This window comes from Astyanax mexicanus, chromosome 15, assembly GCF_023375975.1.
Source record: "Astyanax mexicanus isolate ESR-SI-001 chromosome 15, AstMex3_surface, whole genome shotgun sequence".
NCBI classification, from domain to species: domain Eukaryota; kingdom Metazoa; phylum Chordata; class Actinopteri; order Characiformes; family Acestrorhamphidae; genus Astyanax; species Astyanax mexicanus.
In genome coordinates, this window is record NC_064422.1 from 23851165 (window position 1) to 23878345 (window position 27181).

General features: G+C 38.2%; 2 protein-coding genes across 2 annotated transcripts in view; one reads left to right on the forward strand and one right to left on the reverse strand.

Moving 5' to 3' along the window:
- Positions 1-27181, reverse strand: part of maff (v-maf avian musculoaponeurotic fibrosarcoma oncogene homolog F) — a 255539-nt gene that overhangs the window by 177964 nt on the left and 50394 nt on the right. The window lies entirely within an intron of this gene.
- The window catches only part of snx29 (sorting nexin 29), a 189647-nt gene that overhangs the window by 113724 nt on the left and 48742 nt on the right, over positions 1-27181 (forward strand). The window lies entirely within an intron of this gene.

Sequence of the window (27181 nt, forward strand, 5' to 3'; positions counted from 1 at the left end):
TGTTTGCTGCTTAAGACATTTTTTCTGTTCTTCTTGGCTGAATCTCCTGGTGTCATACTTAATAGAAAGAGATGAGTGAAGTGATGGAGTTCTATAAGTGTGATCAAAGAGTTTAGAGTCTTCCTTCTGTAGCTGTGTCTCATTTGACATTATTTAAAGCTTATTAAAAAGCTGCTTAAAAAAAAACATAACAGAAGAAGGAAAATAAATCCGAACCATTTATAGTAGGGGTTACGGCTGCACAATATTGAAAAAAAAAATGATATTGCAAAATATCAATACAATATATATCACAATATTAAACAATGCAGGATCCTTGATGTCACCAGCCACGCTGTTTACATAAAAATCTTTTTTTACTGAGATTTTATGCAGCTGTGAAGGTGTGTTTTGAAAAATAATGTTTCACCTTTCTTTACAGTATTGCAATACTTATACAAAATATATTGACTTGTAACCCTGTGATACATAATTTTATCTTCAGTTTTATGACAATACACAGTCCTAATCAATCGTTAATATGTCTATATTTGCTGTTTCTCACTTCTAACATAAAACAGATCTGACAGTTGTTTTTTAATGCCTTGCTTTAATGTTTCATGTTAAATGTAACAATTAAATAGAAATGACCTGCAATAAAGTCCTTTTATATTCATGTAAAGTTATTTAAAACTAAGTTTTAAATAACTAAGTCTATGGGCCCTATGTGCAGAGACATTAACTTTCCACTGTGCAGCTTGATTTAGGGTGTGTCAGTATGTCTTTGGATTACATTGTTACGACGGCAAAAGCATGCGTAGCTTGAAAAAGCCATGTACTAATTCTCTTAATTAATCACAAGTGTGTTTAAGGCGTGATGTGCAACAAACCAATCAGCGTGTCACTTGCCATTCTCTTTAAGAGCCAGTTTTTGAGGATTGCTATTTTAACAGTGCAGCTGCCTAGACGTGTCCAACACACCTCAACAGCTGTGAACGTGCAGGTTCTCATTTCGACCACACCCATAATTGCGGATATATATCTATAATATATATTAATAATAAATATATGTACAATAGACTCTTGGTGGTATGTAAGATGAGCAATGAGCATGACCACATGCCTTGCATAGGGTATAAGAAAGGGCTTTATGTCTGAAAATGTAACTTTTATTTTGGTCCATTTCATTTTGGAGTGTTTCCATTGGTCTATTTTTCATAAAAGTGTAACTCTGAGGAAAGAACAATCGCAAGATTTAAATGATGTCAAAAAAGTGAAAAAGGACCAAATTAGAGGTAAACAGTTTTTTTTTTGTAACTTTTGTGTTTGAAGCCAGACAGTCAGACACACTGAAAATAAACCGCTTGGATCTGTGTGTTGCTGTGATTTCAGCACAGCTGAGGTTAAATAAGCCTGCTAAGCCTGCTGCAACATTAAATTACGCTTAAATTACAGCAGCACGCTGCCATTTAGTGGCTTATTGCTTTGGAGATGGTTCAGACCAGGGGTCTCGAATCCTCTGGCGAACTACCATCCTTTAGGGTTTAGCTCCTGACCCAGTCCAGCAAACCTGCTCCAGATAATCTTCCAGCAGCTATGTGTGTTTAGCTCTCTTTAGTACCTTAGATCTTCAGGACCAGGTTAGAGCATCTATAGCTTAGAAGAAGCATCATTCCTCAGAGTGCGTTTTAACACACGTGATTCTTCAGCATCAGTTAATAGCTGAGAAAATTGAATTTTTTGTTTCCCCCTTCGCTCTTTCTGCTTTTTCTCCTGAGTCGAACATTATAATGGATCCCTATGGAAACGGGTCTGTTGTTGGCGCAGGGCTTGATTGATGGCTAATGTTTTCCATTGTTTTAGATATAACCCAGTTGTCCCCAAGGCTTCGATTCCCGAACATGACTGATGAGGCCAGGATCCCACACATGAACACTAATGACATGCGGATGATCCTGAATCTGGGAACATACCAGTATTTAATTTTCTCCCTGATGGATGGAAGCATCCTTGCCCACATGTTTGTCTACAGGAACAGAGTGTGAAGATTTTTTTCCTCCCAAAAGGCTTTACATAAAAGAATGAAAAAGAGTCTCTCTTACTAAACGTTTATTTATTTACTTATTTTCAGGAATATGGGCATTTATATATGTCCATATAGGTGGTCATGGACTCTTAATATAATGCTGGGAAAATGACCTTAAATCTGAACATCTGAATTGTTTTTGTACAATTGGGTTGTCTGAGTTGTATGTGCATGCTGCACATGAAACTGTTCTTCAACCCCCATTGTCTGCAGTAGCTAGTAAAAGAGAGTATTCAGAAAAGTGAGTCGATCAGGAAAAGCACTGTCTTCGTCAACTCGCGAGTTCATGGCCTAGTCCACCTTGGTTCGGGATCGTCCACAGATAGAGCTAAAGCCGGGCTGCAGCAGAAACGACAATGTCTCGTCAACTAAAGAGCTAACAGCTTACACAGATCTTGTGTAAGTAACCGTAGGTTTAAATCGGATCTCCGGTTGATTTCGCGTTTTACCGAGACCTTAAATGTACACTATAGTTCCCTAGCACGGTTTGACAAGGTAGCACAACTCAACAGAACACTGGTTAAAGTGGGCGCTGTGTGTTTAATGGTTTAACTTTACCTATAACTTAGTGCTACATCTTTATAACTAAACCTGTATTTCTAAAAAAATGTTGTTCTTTGAGTTTTAGAGCTGTAAAATTGATTGTGGGGGAGAAGGGTCACATTCTCTGCTGCAGTGCTGTTAGCCAATCTGAGGCGATATGTTTACATATATGAATATTTATGAGCAAGAGACAAAATCCTGTCTTTCTTCAGAGACCAGTAATTCAGTGAACTAAAGCAGGGTTTTACAGAAACATTGAAGCAATTTTTTTGTTCACAAAAAAACAGCTTACATGGCATTTATTCATTCTGGAGACCATAACTAGACATTTTAAAATTAATGAAAAAACGATGGAAAGAGATCTTGGCCTTTCTGACCGTAATCGTAAGTTATTTTATAGTAGTGGTGGTTTAATGTCCTCTGTAATTGTATTTAATAGTAGTGATGTAGTTTAGTTTATATCAAGTGGACACTGATAACAGTAAAATTAACACTGTAATGATTATGAAAGGAATAGTTTATCAACAATCATCAGATTGAACATTTACGGTCTAAATCCAGTTTTTATTAGCGATGTTACCTTAGCATCTTCCATTCTAATCTAAAGAAAAAACAAAAATATATCAAACATTTCTAGTCTGTTTGATTGACTTTTAGTGTTTTACTATTAATTAACTGCTAATTATTTACCTTTAAATGCATTTTTGACTCATTTTGCTTACAGTCATAGGTCAAGAGCATGCTGTTATGTAAAAAAAAGAGCACTACAGACAGACAGACAGGCGGAGAGAAAGACTAATGGCAGACATTTCTAGTAGAACCTTTATGTGACATTACCACCACTGTGAGAAATTACAGTGTATTCTGTATCTTAAAGTTCCTGGCTGTGTGTGTGAGTGTGTGTGTGTGTGTGTATTTTTTGATCAGATGGTCCAGCACAGCTATTAAGTTCCTCGGGGAAATGCTCTATTTGACTCCTATTTGCTGGAACCTTTCAGTGGAGCCTCCAGGCAGTGGGAACTGACTGCCTCTGCTCGTGTAGAGGATACAGCTCTATGAACCTTCTCTGCGCAGGCTTTATTTTCAGATATCACTTCGCGCCCACTGATACCCAATCTGAAATAACCTTCTTTTTTGCAAAAACTTTTCTACCGGACTATCAGATGTCTCGACGAGTGTTATCTCCTCCACCTCGGGGCATGGCTTCACTCTTGTTTTGGCGAGACAGAAGTTTTTTCTTTTATCTGCATTGCCGCCGCTGCCAGCTTGCTCGCTAGCACCTGACTAGCCTTTTGTTCTGCGAGCATTCAGAAGATCTGTGCTGCCTGAGGAGGAACTGGCGGCTGACGTGCAGTACGCTTCTCTTCCAGTTCCTATTGACGTTTATAGGCTTATATGAGGAGCAGATATTTTTTACTTCCAGATGAAAAGCTTTATTCACTGACTTTTTCACTGTCAAGCCTTTGTAGATGGTGAGATGGACAACATGATGTCACCGAGCGTTGAGACCACTTCCTTCATTTTTTAAATTTATTTCTGTTACTGATGATTGTATTAAAATCTTGACTTTGTCTTTTAAAATAGTGTTTTGTTTCACTAAAGCACCTTCACTGATGATAAGCGCATCTCTATCTTAAGTTAGACTGTCTAGGTTCTCTACGTCTGCTCAAGCACGACGTTACATAATACTAACAATATGCCCTGTCTACAGAGCTTAAAACAGTATGATTTGATTAAATCGCGACTCTAGGAAATGAGATACTGTATCAAAAAATCTAATCTAATCAGTGGATTGAATTACAATCAATACTTCCACCAGTGTTTTCACCTATTTCTTATGATCTCTTCATTATACGGTGTTGCCAGTGTTGGGAAGATACATCACACATGATCTTGGCAAGTACTAGTAGTATGCTCAGGCTTTTTTAAGCTGCTCTTTTGAGATTTGTCTTTCCTGCCCAGAGACTGTAAAAAAAGATGGACGCCGTGTCGCCGTTCCCATTCATTCAATGAAAATGAAGCCAAAATCTTCCACCATGTTGACGATCCTGATACCCGAGTCTGCGCAGTAGAGACCAGATGAGAAAGAAAGACTGTGGAGAGACAGCCTACTCATGTAAATAACCCCGCCCCTGAGGGCTGCCTCGCGGTCACAGGCTGCGGAGCTGACAGTCTGTTATTGGCCACGCCCACAACCAGCCCTTTTACAATAACCACACCTTGTTTAAATAGAGCTGAATAACGTTTTAAAAAACGAGTTCTGTGGGGATATAAAAATTTAACAATATAAGCAGAGGTTACACTAGCTGTTACATTTAAATAAAGGAGGTAGAATTACAGTATATTGGAAAAAAAACGTGATTGAAAGTTGTCTGTTTTGCCATTGAAACCTATGGGGATGGGTGGGGTTACATAGCTTTCTGCAACCGAACAGCAGGGGGTGCCCGACCTGTGGTGGCTTCACTTTTGAGAGAAGATGCTCTGTCCAGCTATACACAGTCTATGTTCCTGCCTGCTTCACCAGAGATGCATAGTGCAGCTGCCAGCATGCTAAGCCTGGAATTGAAAGGGTACAGATGCTAATCTCTCTATTAGAAGTCAATAGAAAATTACAATGATTTTAAAACTGATATTTAAAGGCTAAATACTACATAATCTTTCATTCACATTGTTTTTTTGTTTGTTGGGTAAAGCTGACTGTGAAAAAGTAGATTGGCTTTATTGGTCAGTTTGGTTGAAAGGCTTGCATTTAGATATGCAATGTAGCTTCTGTTGCATAACGATTTGTATTGTGATGCATTGTTTGTGCAGATTCTTATGTGCAAATTTGTTTAGAGTTTAGATTCTCTGCCCGAACCCAACCCGATATTTCCCACCACTTTCCTCGGGGGTCAGCCTCGAGAAAATAATCTGTGACGTATATCTACGTTTTTATATCTTCATAAAGCTATGGCATGATAATTACAATATAGCAAAGTAATAAAAATTAAACTGTGTTTTACATAAAAGTTGCACTAGTCTATATTACAGTGCAGTGCAGTGCAGTGCATTGCCTTATTACTGTTTTGTGTGTTTTTGCACATGGACTATAAGCTCAATATAAAAAGTTTGCCTGTTTAAAAATTATTTTATCTTCTTAAACCATGTTAAATTAGATTAGAAAAACATCATTCAGACATAATTCTTGTAGCCTAATTCACTGATCTTTAGGCTGTGGATCATTGTTCGCATTGTTTGTTTTAATCTTTCAGAGATCTGTTCTTAATAACCATTTTTTCTTAAAAAATAGGTCTATGCTTCTTCAGTGTTGCAGTGTAAATTAATTATTAATCATTCTGAACAGATTTCGCTCATTCAGACTTTTTGAAAATGTTTGTAAAAGCTCAGATTTAAAGCTCTACTTCATTAAAAATCTGGGGTATATATCGTGCTCGGGTTTAAAATGACAGTGTATCTGTCGGGCTCGGGCAGAACGTGCATGGGCTCGGGCCAGGTTGCCACTTTGCTATGTCTGAGCTGTCTTGCTGAGTATTAGGACTTCTCAGGTGTCTCTTAGTGAGTTTTTGTCTCTCTGCATATTGATTGGTCTGAAGCCTCGGCCAAACACAAGGGGATAAAAATCCAAACCTGGCTTTCCGTGATTGTGTCGATGACTGGTTGATGCAGTCAGCCTAAGCTGTCTCCTCATTAAAGGTGATTCTATTCAGAGGAGCCTTTTAGCATCGTAATCCATTTGCACAGCACTAGAGGATGTTGGATGGATATTAATGTACTTAGTATTTATATTATATTATATTATATTTATTATAGTCTCTCAAGACAAGAACTGCACTGTGGAGCCCAGAGTTAAAACACAACCAAAAGGCCTGCTTATCCAGCTCTTAAACACACCTTATTTTAAAGATGTGTCCTTCAGCTTTCCTATTGTTGCTACTGCTGCACTTTTGCTCATAGTATAGTTTTGTATGGGTCTAAACTGTGTTTGTTAGCTTAGCTGTGCTGCTAAGCACATATCTACTCACTGTATAGGCTAAAAAAGCACTCTCAAAAGGGGTTTCCAGTTCCATGTTTTAAAAAAAATCTTATTCTACATAGTTAATGTAAATAATAAGTTTGTCAGAAACAACAAAATCAGCTGTGGGCTTTGTAGTTTGATCCAGAATTTGAACTCTAAATTGCAGCTTCCTGTAACCTAGTCAACCTCACACAGAGCTGCTGTAATCTTTAGCTCGTGAATAGGATCTGATTTGTTCACAGGATTGGAGATTGGAGAAATTTCATCAGATTGCTGATCTCAAATTGTAGCGGAAAATTGAAAGATACTGATATATAACTGATTAATCTTTCCATCTGTACTCAACACTGGCTTGCACATACTCTTAGGATATCCTCTGTATGTCCCAGTATCCCTTTTTTTTCACGTAAGTTGGTGTCAATTTTGGTGCAGTTTCTTTTTTAATGATGGCGCTGCTTACAGCTTGGCATCGTTGGCATTGATTCTGAATGCACATCTGGACTGAGTCACTGTTATAGTGCCCAAAGGAGCTTACGAGCCATGGTCAACTGAACGGAATAAAAGTGTCTAGCTCTGCTTTATGTCCGTCTTTGAGCCTGCAGAGAAAATGATGGCGAGTTTATGAGACATGAGCTCATTCTGAATCCAGCTACGTTACAATGATCCAGGCTGGAGGTCGAGGTGTGTCGTCCTCAGGGACGGCCGGCAGGAATTCCCTACGGCTAGCCGGCCAGAACTGGCACAAAAAAAGGTTGTTTCAGCAAATTTATGTGGGAGCTGAGCATTTCCCACAGGAGGAATCCCTGCTACCATGCCCCCCCCCACACACACGGTTGAAATAATGCTTCATGAAACGAGATCTGGATGGCTTCGGGATGCCTATAGTAAGAGCACAGCCGGTCTTCAGCATTATTGGCGCTGCTTTGTTTAGCAGTGAGGAATTTCTCTGCTTCTCATTCTTGTCACATAATGAAAAAATATAACAGCTGCTGTGGAAGCGCTTGCTCTTGCTTATAGAATTTCCTGGGGAAAAAGGGTTATTAAAAAAAAAAAAAGAAGAAGAACATGGTGTAATGACTCTATCAAAGAAACGCTCGTGTTATCAAACTACGCCACCGAGGCTGATTTCAATGGCCTTTTTGAGTTCATGTGCTGTACAGTGTGATTGCGATTGAAGCCGGTGTGATCAGAGGACTCGTCCTTGATGTTAATAGTGTCAGGGTGCCTCTGGAAATAAAATAAAAAAAGTCCTCTGTGAATCTGCAGCGGTGGCGAAGATGAGCAGATTTATTACGAGACTTCAGAACTGGTCAGAGGAAAGAGTGCTCATCAGTGACCGTATAGCCCAGAGCCAGCTGACTCAACACAGATCATTCCATCTTTAACTTTTATTGACTGTTGAGTTTAGCCTGTCTGTGACCGAAGCTGTGACCTAAACAGTGCCGTGTGCTCTCGCTTTTGCTGATCCAGGCACATTTTAGCAGATTAGTATCTTCTGTATTAAGCTTAATTCAATTCTGAGCTCTGGTTAAAGCTACTGTAGCCCACTGAACTCCGTTTCCTCTGGACATTCCCACAGCTTGAGATATTGAAGCATGAGTTTATGATTTTATGAAGTTGGCCTTTTATAAAAGCCTGTAGTTTATTTAGCTGAGGTTTGCTTTTTTCAGATTTTATGAGTTTATGTCTCAAAACCTCTTTGGATTCATTCATGCTTACATGTCGATTTTTCAACCTCTTTTTACTTTATGCTTTTAAATAAATAGTTTTAAAAAATCTAGATAAATCAATAGACAGACATTCACACAGTACATACAGTATCCAACAAAAACAAATATTTTTTTTTATTATATATTTTTGTAGGACAACAATATAGAAATGAAACTTTGATACCCAGATTATGATAACAGTATAAATTTACTTAGTATTTTGACAATAAATGAACACAGCCTTTTATCTTCAATCTCTAAATAGCTGGCAGCACAAATAAGTACACCTCACAGTAATCATATCCAAATTGTCACATGTCATGTGACTCGCTAGTGCTACAAGGTTTTTAAGTGTCAATGTGAAGCAGGTCTGTTAAATTTGGTGTAAAAAAAAAGTGGTGTTTTTGTTGCAGCTCTCTTATACTGCCCAATGGATATTCAACAAGGCACCTCTTGGCAAAGAGCTTTCTCAGGATGTGAGAAATAGAATTGTTGCTCTCCATTGATGGTCTTGTGTATGAGAAGATTGCTAACACCCTGAAACTGTGCTACAGCACATTGGCCAAGTTCATACAGCAGCTTTCTATGACTGGTTCGATTACACTTTAGTGTAAATGGACAACTATGATTCGCTGTAGTCTTAGTAGGCAGATATACACTGAAATGACCAATGGGATAGCTGTGTAAAAAGGATCATTGGAAAAGTCACTGTGGATTCTTAAACTTCGGATCCGTTGTAAAGCTCTAATACTAGCAAATGTCTACTCAGTGTCTACTCTACTTCTTTAGTTGACAAATCTATTCATATACTGTGTGTTTACATATATGTGTAAAAAAGATCCTAACATTGACAAGCAGACGTATTTACTCCTGCTGTTTCTGATATTAGATGTGTTGAATTATATATAATATGAAAAAGCCATTACATGTTTATTTACTATGCATTAACTGCCATTCCACAAGCAATAATAAGGTAATTGTGGTAAATGGTAAATGTAGTAATCTGCTAAATCCTGTAACCCAAGCAGCATCTCTGGCTATTTTTTTGAAGTCTGCATGATCTCCACAGTGTCTGAGAGTCCAGAGATTGGAGTGTTGACAAAGATTGTCTGGAGAATTTTTCTCATTTAAAGCAACAATTTTACCTTAGGTAGCAAATTTACCTTAAAATAACAGTTTAAAAACCCTCTGTTGCTTGTCTGACTTGTATTAGGAAGAATAACTGAATCTCTGAATGGCTACATCTCTCAAATTGCTTGTCTGGGCTGGACCTCTGTTACTGCACTTTGTAACTTAAGTGGAGCTGCATTAAACTATTTAATGATGTGTAACTAGAGCTTAAATTGGGCCCAAAAATTCCAACCCGACCCGACCTGAGCCCATGCACGTTTTGCCTGAGCCAGACCCAACCCGCCCCATAAACTGTCATTATGAGCACTGCCCGACTTTTTTTTAAGTAAGAAGAGCATTAAAACTGAGCTTTTTAAAAACATTTTCAGGCTGTTCGGATGAGCAAAATCTGTTCAGAATTATGTTAAATAACATTGCAACACTGAAGAAGCATAGACCGAGGAAAGTGGTGGGAAATCGGGTTGGACTCAAGCAGAGAATCTAAACTCTGTGTAAACTCAGTCATATTTATATAAAATCCTGTAATTTTACTGTAACACATCTACTGTCCACATGCTTCTTTATTTTACTTCATCTCTCATATTGTCAACAAATGCATGTATACAACTTTTCTTTTTTGCTGTTTGACAGGGGCATAAACCAGATGTAGTTTTAGCGCTTGTTAAATGGAATAGCCGTACAACACAAACACACCCTTGTACTTGAACTTAATAAATTGATAGGAGTGTTCTTGAAGTGTACTTTTATAAGTACAATACAGAAAATTCAGGATAGGTATTACTAGATCTTCTGCATTGTATTTTGTATTTGCTGATTGAGATCAGGGGGAAAAATAACTTATTTAGGACATCCATGAAGGGTTTTTCCTGCTTTTAATTAGCTGACGGAGCTTGTGAAGGACTAAGGTAATTGGATGGATGGATGGATGGATGGATGGATGGATGGATGGATGAGGGACAGATTAAAGTACCCAGTACCCGGGTTCAGCTGCGTCTCTGTGTGCAGTGCAGTGGAAGAGAGTGAAGGCCGGCAGTAGCAGCCGTAGCAGCAGCACATACATCAGCTCCGGTGTTCTGAATTCACTGAGTCTTTTTAAATGAGTTATTCCCTTTGATCAGCAAACCAGCTGAGCCCGACGTCTCCCAACTCAGCAAAGTTCTGGCTTTTTTTTATTAGGCTAATGAGATTTGATAACTCTTGGTTTTTCTCCTTCTCTCGGCCCTTTTATTTGAATTCCGAATATTTCCCATTTCTTATGATTAGTGTGGCTGGGCAGGAAAATTGCGCGTGTTTATTAATGTGTGTGTCTGCGTGGGGGCAGGGGAAGCGAACGAGGGAGAAGGAGAGAGAGAGAGAGAAATGGAGAAATATGAGGTTCTCCCATGCACACACTCTGCACAGTTATTATATAAGTTTATGGCTAATGATTTCTGTACTGATGTCGTTGAATATGCACATATAAAGTCACGTCTATTGAATCTGTATAAATCTGTGTGAATGCGGGTATCTGCATAATTCATGACGTTTTTGTCCTCTGGGAGGACACTGGAGGATGTCGAAGCGCCTTTAATATCAATATCAGTGCCTCTATTCACTTGCCAAAGAAAGCAGATCAGGATGTTTTTGTTCACTTTAAAACTGAAGAAACAGTGTTCTGCGTTTACAAGCAGCGCGTGATGTCACGCTCACGATTGCATTGTCGATGATTGATTATTGCAATAATTAGAGGCAGGATATTTAGTATGGTAATGATTTAAATAACCAGTAAATTGCCCTGCGGCTATTGCACTCCACTCAGTGCTTCTGATTGACGTTTTGTACAGACAGCTCTAGTGATAAGCAGATCACTCATTCAGGACTGCAGGTCCTGAATTCACACCAGAAGTCATGGGATAGCAGTATGTAAATTGATTATGAAGTTTTACTTCAGGGGATATCTTGGGAATGCCCACACCTGAGTAAGTTGTGAGGTATTATTTTTTGAGTAGGATGTGGGTGTCGAATTAATGGAACATTCAATTACCAAAGTTGTGCAGCCATTTACTTTATATTTTTTACATTACATTACATTTGGCAGACGCTTTTGTCCAAAGCAACTTACAATAGTGAAGTACAAAAGTAATAGAAGTTAAAGGTAAAAACATCTTTAAATTGGGCCTAAAGGAGGTCAAAGGGAGATAATGGGATAGAGGTGTAGAGAAGGAGAATAAGAAAATGGGGTTAGAAGTAGTTAGTGTGTTAGAGGTATTAAGAGAGTAAGTGCTCTTTGAAGAGCTCTGTCTTCAGGAGTTTCTTAAAGATAGCGAGAGATTCTCCTGATCTGGTAGTGGAAGGTAGTTTGTTCCACCATTGGGGAACTCTGTATGAGAACAGTCTGGATTGCTTTGTGTGAATGTTTGCTAAAGCAACGTTCATTGGAGGAGCGCAGCGGCCGGGAGGTAGCGTAAGCCTTCAGGAGTGAGTACAGGTAGGAAGGAGCCTGTTCTGTCATCACCTTGTAGGCGATTGTAAGAGCTTTGAATTTGATGCGAGCAGCAACTGGTAGCCAATGGAGCTCAATGAGCAGCGGGGTGACGTGCCTGTTTTGGCTGGTTGTGCTGCTGCATTCCGAATCATCTCTAGGACAATGAGTGTATTTGGAATATATCAATACCAAAAGGATTGTGACTGGCTGGATCTGGTTAGTTTTGTTTTGTGCAAACAGGCTATTCTGGCAGAAACCATCCACATTCAATGTAGTTGGCCCACATGCATATTGCATAAAACAGCTTAAAAGTGCAGCATTCTGCTCTTCTCACCCAACTTTTTACTGCTTCTGTTTCTCTTCCCTGTTTTCTTCTTCTCTTTTCTTCGTTTCTTTAGCTTCTTTAGCAGGATCTTCTCTCATGACTTTTGTCATGACCGTGGATTTACAGCACATACTAGTTTACACCATAAAAATAATAAAATTCTTCTGTACAAAGTTTTCTAAACCTAAAACCTTTCGAAGGCTCAGATTTGAATATCTTGATTAGCAAATCAAGTATATAAACGAACTGTCATCTCCGCTGCTCATTGAGCTCCATTGGCTACCAGTTGCTTCTCGTATCAAATTCAAAGCTCTTACAATCGCCTACAAAGTGATGACAGAACAGCTCCTTCCTACCTGCACTGATCACTTCTGAAGGCTTACGCCACCTCCCGGCCGCTGCGCTCCTCCAATGAACGTCGCCTCGCTTTACCAAACAAACATTCACACAAAGCAATCCAGACTGTTCTCATACAGAGTTCCCCAACGGTGGAACAAACTACCTTCCACTACCAGATCAGGAGAATCTCTCACTATCTTTAATAAACTCCTGAAGACAGAGCTCTTCAAAGAGCACTTACTCTCCTAACACCTCTAACACACTAACTACTTCTAACCCCATTTCCTACTTCCCTTTTATTTAAAATTTAGCAAAAGTGCAAATAGTTGAAGCATAAAAAGCAAGACTGCAGGATGACAGACAAGCTTTGCAACATTCAGTTTATGGATATTGAATGTTATTAAAACGGTTGTTCAGGGGAACCGTGGAAGTCAACATGACGTATGGATGACCCTCAGAGAGGATTGTTTATATATGCTGGCAAGAAAGGCAAATTAGTAGCCTGAAATGAACTATGAATTGTCCATTGTCCAAGTTTCTGAAGTAAGCTCTTTTTCATGCACTAATTTCTTTAAAAAAAATTTAGTTAGTCATTGGCAGTGATGTTTGATATTGGTATCTCTTAAAACATTTTTGTCAGAAGCTTCCCTTAATTTATGTTTTTTTCCCAGTTAAATGATTTTGGATATTTGAAAGGCTGGGCATGTTTTTTTAATGTCAGTTTTTTTCCAATTGTTTGACCTTTATTAAAACTCTGATTATGCAATTAATCATCCAGATAAACAATGAATTACTCCAGTGCTCATGTAATTGATGCTAATAAAATCCTAGTTGTCAGCATGATGCTCCGCTCTCACACTACACACCTCAGTTAGTAGCTTTTAGCTGAGTTGTGTGTTCAGCGCTGTTAGAATAGAGAGAATTCATTGTTGGGTTTGTGAGCAGAGCTGAAGTGATGCTAAATGCAGTAATTGGGGAGAGTTTGTTAACTCTGCAGGAGGAGACGCAGACAGGGTGTGTGAGTGTGTTTAACCTTTTAAACTGCTGCTCGTTACAAAGCTGAGCTGATCTCCTGTTCATCCTCATTACAGTGGCTGAGCGGCCCGCGCTCCCTCTCATTCATATGGATGAGAAAACTGCAGCTCTCCAGCACCAAAAACCCCCACTGACAAACCAACCAGCCAACACACACTCTTCTACTTCTTCTCTTCTTTTCTTCTCTCTTCTACTCTCTTCTCCTTTTTTCTTTCCTCCTTCTCTCTTCTCTTCTTCTACTGTCTTCTTTTTTACTTTTTATTATTCTCATTCACTGTTATCGCTTTTGTTCTCCTTTCTTCCTTCTTATTCGTACTCTTCTTTTTCTTCTCTTATTTCTTCTTTAACATAAGTTCTCCTCACTTCTTGTTATCCTCTCTTCTCCTTTTTTACTTTCCTCCTTTTTTCTCTTCCTTTTTCTCTTCTCTTCTTCCTTTGTTCTTAACTCTGCTCATCTATTCTCTTCTCTGTCCTCCAATCTTATCTCCTCTTTTCCTCTCTTTTCTTATTCCTCTCTGTTCCTCTTTTTTCTCCTTCTTTTCATTCCTCACTTTTCATTCCTCTTTCTCTCTTCTCTTCTTTTCTTTGTTCGGTACCACTTTAAAATAAGACTACCTTTATAAAGGGTTTTTAAATGGTTTACAATTAGTTTATTAATGGTTACTAATTAGGTTATAAATGCCTTAAAAATCATTAATAATCAGTTATAACATAATTAGAAAGGGCAACAATATAAATGCTGTGGGTTCACTATTTGGCAAACAACAGGTCATTGTTGCCCTTTTTACAAATGTGTTATAACTGATTATTAATGATTTTTAAGGCATTTACAACCTTATTATTAACCATTAATAAACTAATTGTAAACCATTTATAAACGCTTTATAAAGATAGTCTTATTTTAAAGTGGTACCATTTGTTTTTCTCTTCTCCTACTGCCTGCTCTTCTTTCTTCTTACCGCTTTTGTTCTGCTTTCTTTCTTCTTATTCCTACTCTTCATTTTTATTTTATTTTTCTTCTCTAACAGAATTTCTCCTCACTTCTCTCTTTTTACCTTTCCTCATTTTTTACTTCCTTTTTTCTTTTCTTTTCTCTTCTTCCTTTCTTCTCAACTCTACTTGTCTCTTCTCTTCTCAACTTTTTACTTCTTTTCTCTTCTTATAATCCTTCTTTTCTTCTTATTACATCTTATATAGTTTCATCTGTCCTCTCCCTCTGTCCTCTTTCTGTTCTTCTGATCCAACTTTTTACCTTTTCTCTGCTTATCTGGTTTTCTCCTCTATTTTGTTCTTCTCATCTTTTCTCCTCTTCTTCTCTCTTTTCAAATCTTATCTCCTTTTTCTCTTTTTTCTTATTCCTCATAGTTGTCTTTTCTTGTCCCCTCTGTTTTTCCTTTTTCTACTTCTTTTCATAGCTTTGACCTTCTCATATTTTTTACCTCTCTTCTTCTCTGTCCTTCTCTTTTATTAAATCTTATCTCCTCTTTATTCCTTATAGTTGTAGTTTTCTTGTCTCCTCTGTGCCTCCTTTTTCTCCTTCTTTTCATTCCTCCTTCTCTCTTCTCTTCCTTTTTTGTTCTTCTCTTCTCCTACTCTCTTCTCTTTTACTTTATTCTTCTGTTCCACTGTTATCACTTTTGTTCTCATTTCTTCCTTTTCATTCACAATGTTCTTTTTTCTTCTTTAACAGAAGTTCTCCTCACATCCTTTCTTCTTTTTTCTCCTATCCTCTTCTTTTTTTCTTCTCAGCTCTACTAATCCATTTTCCTCTCATCTATTCTCTTCTCACTTTTTGACTTCTCCATTTTTTACTAACATCTTATCGTTTCATCTGTCCTTTCTGTTTGTTATTCTCTGCCAACTTCTTACATTTGCTTTTGTCCCCTTTGCTGTTCCTCTTATTCCTCAAAGTTGTCCTTTCTCGTCTCCTTCTTTTCATCCTTCACTTATCTTAGTTATTATTCTTTATTATTATTGTATATTTGATCTTACCCTTTCTCCTCTCCTCTGCACATCTTTTCTCTCCTGTACTCCTCTCCTCTCTCCTTTTTAAACCTTTTCATATTGATCTTATCTCTTTTTTATTGTCCTCTACTTTCTTCTACTGTCTTCTCATATTGTGTCTTCTTTACTGTTCCTGTCTGAACTGTTTGTCCTCTTCTTCTTTTCTCTGATGTTGTGTAAGGTACACTGGCAGTGAGCATGCTCTTTATTTTGTGTGAAAAACACACTGAGATTCAGGCATCGACATGCATGACTGGATATATCTGGAGTCACGCACCGCTCCCCAAATACAATCAATTTAGACAGAGCTTCCTCTGGGATGCAAATCAATTTCTGAATATATTTCCGTGTGCCGGGTGTTACCTGTGGAAGACCGAGCAGCTCCTGCGTACAGTTCCATCAGCTGCCAGATTCACCGCTGTTCCAAAAGCTAACCATGGATGTCTAGATACATTTTTCTGTACAGAGCAAATCATAATTTGTCTTTTTCTGCTTCGTTCTTTTCGCAGCAGCGGCAGTGTGAAATATGATGCTGTATCTGTTGCATAACATTTTAAATGATTTAGGCATTTCATAACTCAGTTTATAAAACAGTGCCTGTCCATCCAACCTCCAACCTTTTCCCTGTAATATAGAGACTGTGGAAGACATTTTCCCGAAATTGTGTGATCTAATATAGGTCTGGCCCTTTTCTGACCGTTCTGGACAGCGGATGAGGTGAGAGAGGGTCAGAGCTCCCTGTAGAGCTGCTGAAAACTAGACAGCCTACACTGGGCTTCCTCAGCTGCTCCACAGCTCTAAAACAAGCAGCTTTGATCAGATATCTGTTAGGTTTTTAGATATACAGTTATATGGCGCATTTAGAAATTGTAGTTCTTGTGTAAATATTAGTAAATTAATAGTTTTCTGCACTAAGAAGCTTCTGTGGTGCAGCTTCTATTTAATTACGGATACATCAACAGGGTTGGAGTGCAAACAAAAACAAGAATTTGGAATATGTGTGCAGAGTACAAATACAATTGAAGCATTAATATTCAATCTATGTTTCAACGTTAAAAAAAATGACATTCAAAATATTGAGCTACTGAGGTAAATGTTTAAACTTGTGTCTATCTGATTTAAATTAACTTTTTGTAAAAATGACAATTACATTATTCAAAAATGATAGAGTTTGTGTTGATCTTCTGTTTGTACCTAGTAGTTTTAAATTTGTACTTAAAAATGTTACTTATGGCCAAAACATGCATATTCTTTTAAGATAAGGTGAGAAGCAAGAGCATAGCTCCTTTTATCTGATAAGATCATGTCGTATATACAGCAGCACTGTGTGAGGCTCCTCAGTCACAGAGCACTACAGTTCCTTGATTAGCCTCTGGATAGAACTACAGAACTTGTGGAAGGAATGAAGCAAAGACTTTTAACACCACTAAATAGATACCCCTCTCAAAAGTACATGCCACAGCAGAGCTCACAAACACTACTAACCGCACAAGACAGTGTGACCAAAACGGTGCGCATCAAGATTAACAATGTCAAAAACTAGAGATGAGACCGATCCGATACAATATCGTTATCGGGCCTGATATTGATGTAATTTAACTAATCAGATATCGGGCAAGCGTGGCCGATCCACTTACCGATCCATATTCCAATCCGCAGCTTGAGCTGGACAATAAACCCACCGTAACATTAACACGAAACGCATCACTTATCCGGGTTCCAGTTCCACAGTTTACCCTGAACCCCCACAGCAGCTTCAGTCTGTGGCTGACTGAGTAAACTTTAGCTGACAACTGTATTTTGGTGTTGTGAGGGTATTAACTACACGCTGGAGTAAACTATGGTCATAATACACATACTCTATAAAACCACAGGGTCTACAAACACTAACCAGCACTGTTGTTAAAAACAGTGATTAATTTAGTTTAGAAATAGCGTTAGCATGGCCAGTTAGCCGTTAGCCATCTCCATTAAGATCAACAGTATGTTAGCCTAGCTAGCATCAGGCCGTCAGCTGCATTCTGGCATTGTGAATGTAATAAATACCTATCCCAAGTAAACTACAATCATAATCCACTTTGAATATCAAACAATAGATCATACTTACTCTAACCTGCTCTAGGAAAGCAACCTGTTATTAAAAAACAGTGATTCATTTTGCTCAGAAATACAGTTAGCGTCGCTGGTTAGCCTTAGCCATTGCAGTTAATTTACTATGCTCCTGCGCAACCAGTGCAAAAAAATTGTCTAGAGCCCTGTTTTTAATATTTAAGATATTTAATATTGAACTTTTTTTTGTATTTTAATAAAAAAAATTATATTTAATTTGAAAGAAAACTGTTGTGTGTTTTGTAAATAAAATGTTTCACATAAATTACTTTAGAATGCATTTACATTAAATGCACTTGTGTATACTCTGTAAAGGGCTGTGTGGTCTGTTTCAGCCTCATTATGTAACCTTAATCATAGTACTAATAAGAAACAAAAAGTATTGGTATTTGTATTGGTGTCGGCAGGTTTATATTAGTTTTATATCGGAATCGGATCAGAGCTGAAAAAAAGTGGATCGTCCAATCACTTTCAAAAACTATTAAATAACTTTTTAGTAAACTATAACTTGCCTCTGTTGCTGTAACTTGCCTACATTTGAACTTGTGTAGAATTAGTTCTAACCACTCCTTGAATCTAACCTGAACTTTCACTGTTTATGGCCCATCTGCTGCTCCAATAGGTGCCTTCTGCCTGCCTTCAGCTCCATCTCTCCCTCCCGCCAGCACTTTTTCTCTCACTCTGCTCTCACACTCTGAGCAGACAAGCTGTGTTATTCGATCCTGCATCCTGAAACACGGACTGGATAATAGTTAGATCACTTTTGCAGAAGCAGGGAAGAGGTGACATTATTATACTCCAGGCCTTATAATGAGATAGATCAATATCCGTCAGAGGAAAGGTCAGCCCTGCCTTTCTGCCTGGCTCTCTGAGTCTTCTCTTTGTTGTTATTCTGTTGTTTGATTCTGTGTCTGAATGTTCTTGCCATGCTTCTGTAAAGCGGAGTAGTGCTGTCGTCTCGTGTCACTGCCTGTTTCTGTACATGTTCATGAAGAGGCCAGATAAGGTCAGGCTGTCATGTCTGACTGTTGGGATGCTGTTGATCAGTTAGCCTGGTTTTCCTCTGAGGGTAATGGAGTTAGCATTCGCTGCAGACAGCACAGCTGTGTGTTTTGTGTGGCATTGTGTTTTTATTTGTGCTGCAGCATTGCAGAGCATTAAATATGGATTAGCTTGATATTTTAAATATATTTACAGCTCTGAAAAAAATAAGAGACCACTTCATGATGAGTTTCTTTGATTTTATTAAATCGAAAAAAACTGTGGATTATAATCAAGAGGAAGATGGATGATCACAAGCCATCAAACCAAGCTGATGACCTGCTTGAATTTTTGCACCAGGAGTAGCATAAAGTTATCCAAAAGCAGTGTGTTAGACTGGTGGAGGAGAACATGCCAAGATGCCTGAAAACTAACATAAAAAGACAGGGTTATTCTACCAAATATTAATTTCTGAACTCTTAAAACTTTATGAATATGAACTTGTTTTGCATTATTTAAGGTCTGAAAGCTCTGCATATTTTTTATTATTTCAGCCATTTCTCATTTTCTGCAAATAAATGCTCTAAATGACTTTTTTTTTTTTTTTTTTTGGAATGTGGGAGAAATGTTGTCCGTAGTTTATAGAATAAAACAACAATGTTCATTTTACTCAAACATATACCTATACATAGCAAAATCAGAGAAACTGATTTAAAAACTGAAGTATGTCTGACCTCATGTACATATTTAATTTAGCTTAATTTTTTTTTTATTTACTTTACTTTAATTTGTAAAGGCGCACTATCAGTAAACATCTATTTTCATAAATAAGGTGCGCCATGTTATAAGGCGCATTTTAAGTGACAATAGTAAGGAACAAGGGTGTCGCCATGTTGTTAATTTACACATTTTTCTTCTGAATACTGTTTATTTCCGCACTTCTGTTTTTTTTTTTCCCACAGTAAGCTTAGATTTCCAATATTTTCTAAAGCAGCACAGTTAGGAGCAGTGCTAGATGCTGCCCGACAGACCTACACTGAGGAACCCTGAGTGTTCGGGTAACCCAGAGCCACATCAGCTAGCGGTTTGTCCCACATAGCTTGTTTTAACACGGTAAACACGCAGACTACAGTCCGAAATACTCACATTTGAACGACGAAAGAGGTAACGCTGTGGTTAGCAGCTATTGCTAATACTGCTCCAGCCTTGGTGCTGGAGGAACTTAACTCAAACTCTTTTATAACGATGTATTTCAGCGGAGTGGGTTTACTGCTCCGTACAACATGACTAGTGAAATTCATACTGATCATAAGGCACACTGTCGATTTAAAAAAAAATTAAGAATTTTACGTGCGCTTTATAGTGCATAAATACAGTACTAGTTATTCCTTACATTTTAATTTAGACTCAATACATTCATATATAGTGTGAAATGAAATTCATTCCTAAATTCCAGTGCTTTCCTATTCCTATTATTAACCATAGCACTGTAATACTGAGTGTTCTTAGGAACATTGTTAGTAAAGAAAAACTCTATTCAGATGGCATTAAATTTGCATGGGATCCAGGAGTGGGTTTCTCTTTGCTCAGGGGGCTCCACAGTTATTTCCATCTGGATGTTCCATGTCTGTTTATCTCAGTTTTCCTCTGAGAAAATTACCGGCAGAATTACCTGCTGTTTTTCACAGAACTCGTTGGTCTGCTCAGTGGAGGTCTAATAATTTCAGTTCTGTCCAGAATCTTACTTATTTTTGCCAACAACATTTTCTCATTAAACATAGACTTTCCCATTTGTATAACTAAAACTTTCTGAAGAAAGAAAAATCCACATCCATAATTTATTGCAGTTTCTCCAAAAATATCCTAAATCATGAAACAAAGTTTCTACACAAAAGAAAAATATTTGCGTATTCTGTATATATTGTGTATTCAAATTGTGAAGAAATCTGTCTGAAAACACTCCAAATTGCAAAATGAATCTAAGTCAAAATGTTGAGGAAATTTGCCCTGAAATAAAAGCCAGTGTCTCTTTGACTGAAGCTTTCAAATAATATACAGTCATAAATTTAATTGTCGTTCCGATGTGAGAGTTTCATCACTGAGGAGAAATAGCGTAGCCCCCCGATAAACTAATCAAATCTCTGCTGGGTTGAGTCAGTTCTTTTATAGATATATATTTTTTTAATTTCAGACAAGGTACATTTTTTCTTTCATGACATTACATTACATTACATTACATTACATTACATTACATTACATTTGACAGGCGCTTTTGTCCAAAGCGACTTACAGTAGTGAAGTACAAAAGTAATAGAAGTTTAAAGGTAAAACATCTTTAAATGGGGCTTAAAGAAGGTCAAAGAGAAATAATAGGATAGAGGAGTGAAGGAGGGGAAGAAGGAAATGAGGTTAGAAGTAGTTAGTTTGTTAGGGGTGTTAAGAGAGTAAGTGCTCTTTGAAGAGTTCTGTCTTCAGGAGTTTATTAAAGAAAGCGAGAGATTCTCCTGATCTCTTTTAGTCAATGTTCTCCATATATGATAGTTGGGTCTGAATCGAGACCCTTAGACTGCAGTTCTAAATTTAAACCTTTGAAGTGATCAGTTTAAAGAGTTAAATACTTAGATCTAATGTCTATTGGTTCAAGATCAAATGTGAAGATTGTTCCTACACTACTTTTTAAGAAAAATTATCATGGCGCAGAGGATTTTTTTAAATAAGTTGTTTCCTCTACAGTCACCTCTGGCTTTTGTTTTTAAAAGTTGTTAAGAGTATGTACGTTGATTGGAATGTGGAGATCTAACAAATTGTCAAAATTAGGGGGCCTAATAAATGAACATAAATTGTAAACAGCTTTTCTGCACTTGGCTATTCTTCACTATGTTATTGCAACTCTTTCAATATGTTAAAAGTTAAAACTCATATAATGATTACAATAAAAATATGAATAATTGTACAGCCCTAGTCGACATTAAACGTTCTAATCTACGCTCGTATAATAAAGCCCACGAAATCTTCTCATCTTCATTTCAATATCTCTCAATGTTCTCTCCACGATCACACAGAGACAAAATTTCATCTGTATCATACACACACACACACACACACACACACACACACACAGTCACTCACTAACTCACTCACTCATACACACGCAGTCAGTTTTCTCACCCAAGAGTCACTTCACTCCACACAGGTGACAGATGCTGCTGCTGAATAATTCTAATTAAAGTGTCCCTCCTCATTCCTTACTGCTCCTCTTCTCCTCCTCCCTCCCTCTCTTTTTCTCTCTCTCTGTCTTTTACTTTCTGTCTTTCTCTTCTTCTCGCTCTTTCTGCTCTCTCTCCTCTTACTCCCTTGCTCTCCTTCCCCCTGACTCTCCCGACAATTTTCCAAATGAATTCTATTTTCTGCCTAATTTGGTAAATGTTGCGTCTCTGTGGGTCTGTAGAGGAGAAAGTGAACTTGGCTGGGTGAGAGGATAAGTTTCCGTGGTTTGTAGCCTCCTGTCTTCTTCTCCCACAGCTCTGTGGAATCAGTGTAATTAGATCGTGCAGGTGAATGTATCACTTCTTTAAGGTCCATTACTGCTGCCTGTTCTCTGCTCGGGTTTAGACGGGAGGCCCATTGAGTGCACAAAAGAATCAATGAGGAATGGACCGGGCCAGCTAGAGAATGATTTCCACCAGGATCTTGGCTAAAAGAGACACCTGCTAAGAAAGGAACTGCTCATGCCCAAACACATTTCCCCCTGCTGTCTGTAGTGTGGTTAAATTCAGGAGGATGCCCTGCTCCCGTCTTCATTTCTCCCCTGACCAAACACTGAGGCCAGATGCAGTGTGATAGTCTCAACCTGTGTACCGGAAGACCCTACCTGGCTAGTTTGGAAATTTTATTTTAGTGACTGCTTTCTTGGGATTTGCTGCCATTTTTACTGCCCAAATCTGACTTTTGGCATCTAGATTTTATGCAGATTCATTTTTGATAGTTTACACAGCCACAAACCACATAAAATCTGATTTCTGGCTTGTCTATATTGTATCCAGATAAATTTTTGACAGTCTGGACAGCCAGAAACCACATGGAACCAAACTTTTGGCATATCTAAATTGTATCCAGATTACTCTGACAGTGTGGACAGCCAGAAACCACGTGGAATCCAATATTTGACATATCTAAATTGAATCGAGTTTTTTTTTTTTTTTTTATAGTCTGGACAGCCAGAAACCACATGGAAGCCATATTTGGTATATATAGATTGTATCTAGATTAATTTTTGATAGTCTGGACAGCCAGAATCCACATGGAACTTGACTTTTGGCATATCTAAATTTTAGCCAGATACTTTTTTAATCGTCTGAACGGCCAGAAATCACATGGAATTTGACTTTTGGCATTTCTAGATTGTATCCAGATTATTTTTTGATAGTCTGGACAGCCAGAAACCACAAGGAATCTGATTTTTGGCATATCTAGAATTTATCCAGATTCATTTTTCATAGTTTGCACAGCCAGATACTACATGAAATCGGATTTGTTAAATCAATCAGAAAATGATTGATTTAACAAGTTAGCAAATTTTGTGTCACATATTTTATGTTCCTTTGCTAGTGTTCCTACTATTTGTATTGTTCCTATGGTTAGTGGTTCTCACATTACAAATTTGAACTTCCTGTTCCATCCACCTGTTCCAGCGGCTTACCTTAGTCCAGCGTTTTACCCAATTAAAAATTAAAACTACCAGACTACAGAGAAACTTCTTTCCACACACCATTACACTCGCAAACAGTTGAACATTACATCACAGCTTTTTGGATACAAGTTGGTACATACATACTGTACATGGTTATTATTCTTCTCTGTTGATGAATAAGTATATTCAGTGGAAGTGCATGAATTTAAAAATCCTACCTATTTCTCCATGCGCAAATTGCATGGGCTATATTGACCCCAAAGATAATATTAGGGTTAAAAACTGAATTGAGTATGGATTCTTTCAAAAAACACACTACTCACCTCTTCATTCTACAGAAGGACTGATGAGTCAAATTAGAGTAATTGTCTTAATAGTGGTGCTAAAATAATATTTCATTAATAGAAATATGTAATTAATTGTTAATTTGCCAGCTTTGATGGCATTTGTTTTTACAGAAAATTGGATTGGTTTTATAGGTCAGAAATGGACATCCTTAAAAAAATCTCATGCTCACTCTAATGTCATAAATGTGAGAAAAAATAACTCTGCGAGTGAAAGTGTGTGTGCCCTGACTGTAGTGTGTGTGTGTGTTCTCAGTGTGATCATCAGCCTCTGTAGCTCGGGGCTAAGGCACTCATCTTTCCACTGACAGCTCCGGCTCTGCCACGCACCTCAGCAGGGGGGGTGTGTCTACTGAAGTTCCTATAGGTAGATACGGGTCCCCCGGGAAGGATGGAGGTAGGGCCCTCAGCGTGATTCCTCTGGAGATGGAGGGGTTCAAACCGAAACTTTTACCTCAGCTGGGCACCGGCAATTAGACACGCTGCCAGGCTGCATTTTAAACCCAGCACTCTCCGGCTTCAGTCGAGCAGCATGCGGGCCCAATACACCAACTATCACAAAGAAATGAAGTCCTGGAGTTTTGTGTCTGAGTGTTTTTGTGTATGTGAGTGTGTATTTGTGTGTGTGTGTGTGTGTGTGTATGTGTGTGTGTATGTGCGTGTGTGTGTGTGTGTGTGTGTGTGTATGTGTTTGTGTGTTAATCTCTCAGCAAAATGTCTCTTCTCTATCTCAGTCCCCCGGTGAGGTACACTTCCTCTTTCAATAAGGATATAATGAGATATTGTAAATGCCTTCATGGTTGGGCAAAAAATATTAGCATCCTCCCCCAGGCTGACATTTGCTTTTAGTATGAATCATTCACTGTGGCTGCTCTTTCCTCTCGCTTATTATTGTTTCTTCCAAAAAGAAGATAAATGTTGCCGGAGCCATTATCATGTTTAACGATGCTTTATGGCTTTTCTGTGTCTGCGGAAGAGCACGTCTGTATTCCTGACAGGCTTGTTCATCCGAACCACTCTGAATGATTACTGCATCTTAAAATGCTAAAAAAAAAAAAAAAAAAAAAAAGATGAGAATTTGTCAAAAAGTATCAAGAAATTTGGTATTTGTGTAACACATAGACTGTGTATAGCTGGACAGAACATCGTCTCTCAAAAGTGAAGCCACCACAGGTCGGGCGCCCCCTGCTGTTCGGTTTCAGAAAGCTGTGTAACCCCACCCATTCCCATAGGTTTCAATGGCAAAACAGACAACTTTCAATCACGTTTTTTTCTAATATACTGTAATTCTACCTCCATTATTTAAATGCAGCAGCTAGTGTAACCTCTGCTTATATTGTCAAATTTTTATATCCTCACAGAATTTGTGTTTAAGAAGTTTATTCAGTTCTATTCAAAAAAGGTGTGGTTATTGTAAAAGAGCTGGTTATGGGCGGGACCAATAACAGACAGTCAGCTCCGCTCCGCCCGCTCTGCAGTCTGTGACCGCGAGTCAGCCCTCAGGGGCGGGGTTATTTAAATGAGTAGGCTGTCTCAACACAGTCTTTCTCCCTCCTCTGGTCTCTACTGCGCAGAATCTGGTGTAAGGATCGCCAACATGGCGGAAGATTTTGGCTTCATTTTCATTGAATGAATGGGAACGGCGACACAGTGTCCCTCTTTTTTTTACAGTCTCTGGTGTAACAACATAAAAATAGGACAAAGGCCTTCATGACAGGTTAACACAGCTATATGATTTCTTAATGAGATGTCTGATATGTAGGGATCAGATTACCGTATACTTAAAATAATTAAATTTTCCCCAAAAATTGTCAGTGCACCTTATGTATGAATTTAAACCAGTCAAGTTGTAAGAAGCAGTAAAGCAAAAGCTATGCGCAAGCTCTTTGGCCATTCAGAGGTGGGTATTATCGGCCTGTAGCCTGCTGCTAACCCCGGCTAGCACTGCTGGAGCAGCATTAGCATTGCGGCTAGTGGTTAGCCGTTATAATGATCCAGCTTTAGTGGAAATCTGGAAATCTAAGCTTACTGTAAATAAACATAAGCACTTTACTCACCCAAATAAACAGTTTTCAGAAGAGACATTTCTGTAGATTAACATCCAGCAATCGTTTGACTTGTCTGACTTTGTTTTTTTTTGTTTTGTTTTGTTTTTTGTTTTTAGGAATTACACTTTTGATTACTTAACTTACTTTGCTTTAGAAGTCTTGCCACCCAGTAGCCAGACCTGCTGAAAACATGGAAACACCCCTGTGCCTTACTATAGTTGTATAAAATGCGCCTTATAGTCCGGTGCATCGTATGAAAATAGACCAGAAAAATACGGTAAGAAATTTGGTCAAGAGAGCTGGATTTTAGCTCAGTTATCATATTTGTCACTAAGAGAAAGTGGTACCAGAAATAAGCAAAAAACCTGTGTGATGGCAACAAATCACTTTTAGAGCAATGCTGAAAATGAAGGTTTAAATAAACCTCATCTTCTAGCTGATCTACACTCACATTGTAGCTGAGAAGTGAGGAGCGGTGTGTGTATTTATTTATTTATTTCCTTATTTCCTTACCGTGTCTGCACAGATCTGATTGGCAGAGGAGTGCGTTTGGTGATCTTACCCCACACGTGATTGGTCTGTGAGTTTACTGCGCCACAAAGCACGAATACAATTAAATCCTTCTCAGTAGTTTATTGGTTTGGGTCCGCATTGGACAATGTTTGTGTCCGGACACCTATTAGTGACCTCTGGTCTATATGATTAATTACAATTTGTTGTCTTTAAAAAGGTATAATTGCTTTGTTATGCTATAATATTATCATTATGTCAGTGGCATTTATTGCTCTTAATATACTTTCCTGGGACGATATGTAATCCACAAAAAATATTTATTGTGACTGGCCGAGACATCTAAGACATCTAGATCTGTATATATATAGTTCCAAGTAAAACGGTTGTAACCTGAAATGTTTCCATTATTGTGTATGTAAATGACATTAATAAAGGATAATATTAGTTTGTTTAGGCTAATATTGTGATGGCTGACAGTATTATAAATGCACTGTGTGTGCAGCCGTTGTGTCAGTCTGACCCACTTACACCTAGAAGAGTTCCAGTCATCTGACCACTAATGTTACCTGCTGGAAGCGCTGTGTGACACATCAGTGCTAACGTATCAGTGGCCTCAACAACTGTCTGTTTAAAACAGCCCTGCTTTAAGTTGGACAGTTTGAAGGCCTGTTTCTTTAAATTCTAATAATCCTCTGCTAATCCCACACCCTGTTTTTATTACCCCTTCCCTAAGGCTGCTCAATGTTTTAGAATTCTCTTCTGTTTATTCTCTTGTTGTCCGTATTTGCTTGGTAACATTTTCTTCACCTTGAGTTCACGTTTCTATGTGATTAATAACAATTAACTACCGTACAGAGAAAGATGTG